The sequence below is a fragment of the Oncorhynchus kisutch genome, unplaced genomic scaffold (genome assembly GCF_002021735.2).
Source record: "Oncorhynchus kisutch isolate 150728-3 unplaced genomic scaffold, Okis_V2 Okis04b-Okis11a_hom, whole genome shotgun sequence".
Lineage (NCBI taxonomy): Eukaryota > Metazoa > Chordata > Actinopteri > Salmoniformes > Salmonidae > Oncorhynchus > Oncorhynchus kisutch.
In genome coordinates this window covers 7,299,108-7,305,107 of record NW_022261981.1, presented here as the reverse complement: position 1 = coordinate 7,305,107, position 6,000 = coordinate 7,299,108, and positions in this window count along the sequence as shown.

The window sequence follows — 6,000 nt, the reverse complement described above, 5'->3', positions numbered from 1 at the left end:
CATGGAACATGGCTGAGTGGTACTAATCTACATGGTACATGGTTAAACAGTACTAATCTACATGGTACATGGCTAAACAGTATTAATCAACATGGTACGTGACTGAGTGGTACTAATCCTCATGGTACATGACAGAGCAGTATTCATCTACATGGTAAGTGACTGAGTGGTACTAATCTACATGGTACATGGCTGAGTGGTACTAATCTACATGGTACATGACTGAGCAGTATTAATCTACATGGTTCATGGTTGATTGGTACTAATCTACATGGTTCATGGTTGATTGGTATTCATCTACATGGTATGTGGCTGAGCAGTATTACTCTACATGGAACATGGCTGAGTGGTACTAATCTACATGGTACATGGTTAAACAGTACTAATCTACATGGTACATGGCTAAACAGTATTAATCAACATGGTACGTGACTGAGTGGTACTAATCCTCATGGTACATGACAGAGCAGTATTAATCTACATGGTAAGTGACTGAGTGGTACTAATCTACATGGTACATGGCTGAGTGGCACTAATCTACATGGTACATGACTGAGCAGTATTAATCTACATGGAACATGGCTGAGTGGTACTAATCTACATGGTACATGGTTAAACAGTACTAATCTACATGGTACATGGCTAAACAGTATTAATCAACATGGTACATAACCGAGCGGTATTAATATACGTGGTACATGGCTGAGTGGTATCAAGCAACATGGTACATGACTGAGTGGTACTGATCTACATGGTACGCGGCTGAGCAGTATGAATATACATGGTACATGGCTGAGTGGTACTAATATACACTGCACATGGCTGAGTGGTACTAATCTACATGGTACATGACTGAGCAGTATTAATCTACATGGTAAGTGACTGAGTGGTACAAATCTACACGGTACATGGCTGAGTGGTATTAATCTACATGGTACATGACTGAGTGGTACTAATATGCATGGGACATGGCTGAGTGGTATTAATCTACATGGTACATGACTGAGTGGTACTAATATGCATGGGACATGGCTGAGCTGTTATAATATGTGTAGTCTGATGGCCCTCTGACCTGCATTACTCTGAGGTTGAGTTGTTGACTCAACAGAGACATTCTGCAAATGAAAATAAATGTTGGCCCTTATTTACTGTATCTAAATATGAGATTACACCGCTGGGAGAAATATAATCTGAAGGGTTGAATGACGGGGTTCATGTGTGGTCCTCTAGAAGGTTCTACATAACCACTTGTTTTAGCAGGGGGCTGTACTGACTAAGGGAGGAGCGTGTCATAGCCCACCTATCATTTAGCCCAAACAACTACCCCTTTCCCTACTGTATTTATTTATTTATTTATTTATTTATTTTGCTCCTCAACTGGCCTACCTGGTTAAATAAAGGTGTTCTCAACTAGCCTACCTGGTTAAATAAAGGTGTTCTCAACTAGCCTACCTGGTTAAATAAAGGTGTTCTCAACTAGCCTACCTGGTTAAATAAAGGTGTTCTCAACTAGCCTACCTGGTTAAATAAAGGTGTTCTCAACTAGCCTACCTGGTTAAATAAAGGTGTTCTCAACTGGCCTACCTGGTTAAATAAAGGTGTTCTCAACTAGCCTACCTGGTTAAATAAAGGTGTTCTCAACTGGCCTACCTGGTTAAATAAAGGTGAAATAATTTTTTGGGGGGGGTATTTTATTAAGATCCCCGTTAGCTGTTGCAAAAGCAGCAGCTACTCTTCCTGGGGTCCACACAGAACACAGAACACAGAACACAGAACACAGAACAGAGAACACAGAACATGAAACATGACATAATAGAGAACAGCAATAGACAAGAACAGCTCAAGGACAGGAACTACATACATTTTTAAAAAGACACACGTAGCCTACATATCAATGCATACACACAAACTATCTAGGTCAAATAGGGGAGAGGCGTGGTGCTGTGAGGAATGCATTATCTGTTTTGTTAAAACCAGGTCTGCGGTTCATTTGAGCAATATGAGATGGAACGGAGTTGCATACAATAATAACTGTATATAATACTGATCTCCCTGAAAGAGAAAGAATCATGTGTTTCCATCACCGATATGAAGCAACCTTCCATCCAGTCTGTGGCCACATCTGAAATAACACCCTATTCCGCTATGTAGGGCACTACTTTAGACCAGAGCCCTATGGCACTCTATCCCCTATGTAGGGCACTACTTTAGACCAGAGCTCTATGGCACCCTATCCCCTATGTAGGGCACTACTTTAGACCAGAGCTCTATGGCACACTATTCTCTATGTAGTGCACTACTTTTGACCAGAGCCCTATGGCACTCTATCCCCTATGTAGGGCACTACTTTTGACCAGAGCTCTATGGCACACTATTCTCTATGTAGGGCACTACTTTAGACCAGAGCCCTATGGCACTCTATCCCCTATGTAGGGCACTACTTTAGACCAGAGACCTATGGCACTCTATCCCCTATGTAGGGCACTACTTTTGACCAGAGCTCTATGGCACACTATTCTCTATGTAGGGCACTACTTTAGACCAGAGACCTATGGCACCCTATCCCCTATGTAGGGCACTACTTTAGACCAGAGCCCTATGGCACTCTATCCCCTATGTAGGGCACTACTTTAGACCAGAGCTCTATGGCACACTATTCTCTATGTAGTGCACTACTTTTGACCAGAGCTCTATGGCACACTATCCCCTATGTAGGGCACTACTTTAGACCAGAGCTCTATGGCACACTATCCCCTATGTAGGGCACTACTTTAGATCCATCCTCAGTTTTCTCCTATAACAGCCATTCAACTCTGAGTGGAGCGCTGTGGGGAGAGTGGAGTGCTGTGGGGAGAGTGGAGCGCTGTGGGGAGAGTGGAGCACTGTGGGGAGAGTAGAGTGCTGTGGGGAGAGTGGAGCACTGTGGGGAGAGTAGAGCGCTGTGGGGAGAGTGGAGCGCTGTGGGGAGAGTAGAGCGCTGTGGGGAGAGTGGAGCGCTGTGGGAAGAGTAGAGCGCTGTGGGGAGAGTGGAGCGCTGTGGGGAGAGTAGAGCGCTGTGGGAAGAGTAGAGCGCTGTGGGAAGAGTAGAGCGCTGTGGGGAGAGTGGAGCCCTGTGGGAAGAGTAGAGCGCTGTGGGGAGAGTGGAGTGCTGTGGGGAGAGTGGAGCGCTGTGGGGAGAGTGGAGCCCTGTGGGAAGAGTAGAGCGCTGTGGGAAGAGTAGAGTACTGTGGGGAGAGTGGAGCGCTGTGGGGAGAGTGGAGTGCTGTGGGGAGAGTGGAGCGCTGTGGGGAGAGTGGAGCCCTGTGGGAAGAGTAGAGCACTGTGGGGACAGTGGAGCCCTGTGGGAAGAGTAGAGCACTGTGGGAAGAGTAGAGCACTGTGGGAAGAGTAGAGCACTGTGGGGAGAGTAGTCTGAGAAAATATTACTTACATTTGGACTGGTCATTTGGATGAAGCAATAATGATTACATTTCCTTGCTTGTAATCTCAAAACCCTTCTGCTAATTGGCTAGCTGCCATGTGAAGAAAGACTTTAAATATGAGTAAACCAACTATTTCATATGTTCCACCGGGCAAACTGTGTGTGATTGTTTTTGCTATTCTTTTTGTACTGTAATATCCACCAACCCCATTTTCTAGCTAATGACTTATAACAGTTTGGCTTTGCATTCTATTTGATTTCTCTCTGGTTTTCCCTTAAAAAACAAATTGCAACCGTATTCTAAAGGGAAGGGAACGGAGAAGTTAAACAGATCAACACAACCAAGACATTCCATAATTGCTTTCCCCCCACAAGTGTCCAATATATTTGCCGTCCTCTGACTCTGTACACCGTAATTGAGAAAGGGGGTGTGTTTGAAAAGTATAAAAGTTGTACAAAAGTTGTCAAACAGATACACATTTTGTGTTGTTTTAACTCCGATCAGGAACACTCAGTTTCACTAAAAATGTACCACTAAATGGGATTTCAGTTCTGTTTAAAAGGACTTGCCTCCATACAAGACGGAACCGCTTGGACCCAATAGCTAAAACAAATCTATAATTCAGGGATATATATTAACTTCAGCCTTGATTATATTTAAATTGTTGAGACATTATTAATAACACAACTTTGTAATTCCCCTCATGGTAAATGCAAATGGCTGATGTGGTAACATATATATATACATATATACAGATAGATAGATAGATAGATATAGATATAGATATATATATAGATATAGATATAGATATAGATATAGATATAGATAAAGATATAGATATAGATATAGATATAGATATAGATATAGATATAGATATAGATATAGATATAGATATAGATATAGATATAGATATAGATATAGATAGATAGATATAGATATAGATATAGATATATATATAGATATAGACAGATAGATAGATAGATATAGATATAGATATAGATATAGATAGATAGATATAGATATAGATATAGATAGATAGATAGATATAGATATAGATATAGATATAGATAGATAGATATAGATATAGATATAGATAGATAGATATAGATATAGATATAGATAGATAGATAGATATAGATATAGATATAGATAAAGATAGATATAGATATATAGATATAGATATATATAGATAGATAGATATAGATATAGATATAGATATAGATATAGATAAAGATAGATATAGATATATAGATAGATAGATAGATATAGATATATATAGATATATAGATAGATAGATATAGATATATATGGATAGATAGATATATAGATATATAGATAGATATATATATAGATATATAGATATAGATAGATAGATAGATATAGATAAAGATAGATAGATATATATATAGATAGATAGATAGATAGATAGATAGATAGATAGATAGATAGATAGATAGATAGATAGATAGATAGATAGATAGATAGATAGATAGATAGATAGATAGATAGATAGATAGATAGATAGATAGATAGATAGATAGATAGATAGATAGATAGATATAGATATAGATACAAAGTTAGAAGCACAGAATCGTCTGGAATGTCATCAGATATGATACAGTAAAGCCTAACTTCCTATCAGATATGATACATTAAAGCCTAACTTCCAATCAGAAACGATACAGTAAATTCTGACTTCCTATCAAATATGATACAGTAAAGCCTAACTTCCTATCAGAAATGACACAGTAAAGCCTGACTTCCTATCAGATATGATACAGTAAAGCCTAACTTCCTTCCTATCCAAATGAAGTCCAGGGAAAAGACACACATATAGCAACAATTAGTTATGAAAATGTCACTCTGTGATTTCAAAAAGTTCCCTTTCGTGACACAACCAGGAAAGGCCTCCCCCATGAATGAAAAAGTGACTTATCCTCATAGGTACCAGGAAGCATTTTCCAGGACAGATAGCGGGTTAGGTCTTTCCAATCTCAGGTGTATGATTAGAATCAATTAAATCACTCCTCCAATGTCAGTTGTAGGATTCTCCCGGGCGACTGAAATTATGCAACATAAAAGTGTGTCCGTGGCCCTTCCTGGCCCTGTCTCGGGCATCACTCACATCCACAAATGAGATTAAAATGTGCAGCTCAGGGGATTTCAAAGGGATATTTTTCCATCAGAACATGAAAAGTAACGGGAAGCCCAATGTAAGTCGACTTTTAAAAGCCTCTGGTGGGGTCGGTGTGTGAGAGTAGCACCGTGCCAACCTCTCTGAATCACACCGAACCAAAACCCCCACTGTCAAATAAGCGACGTGTTTTAGCCCCCGGTAGATCTTGCTAATAAATACATAGGATTCCGTCCGGGTTTCACAACAAACAGTTCCAACGGAGACGCTGACATTTGACTTGAGATGCCAACAGACATTTATGTGTCTATTTGTTCCGGTGTTACAATGCTCTCTCACTTTGTCTGTGTTCCTGTCACATCACAAAAAGTACCAAAAAAAAAGGGGAACCGTGATTACCTTTGAAATGTCACGGCAACCTATCCTGCTCCACGCTGGGGTTTT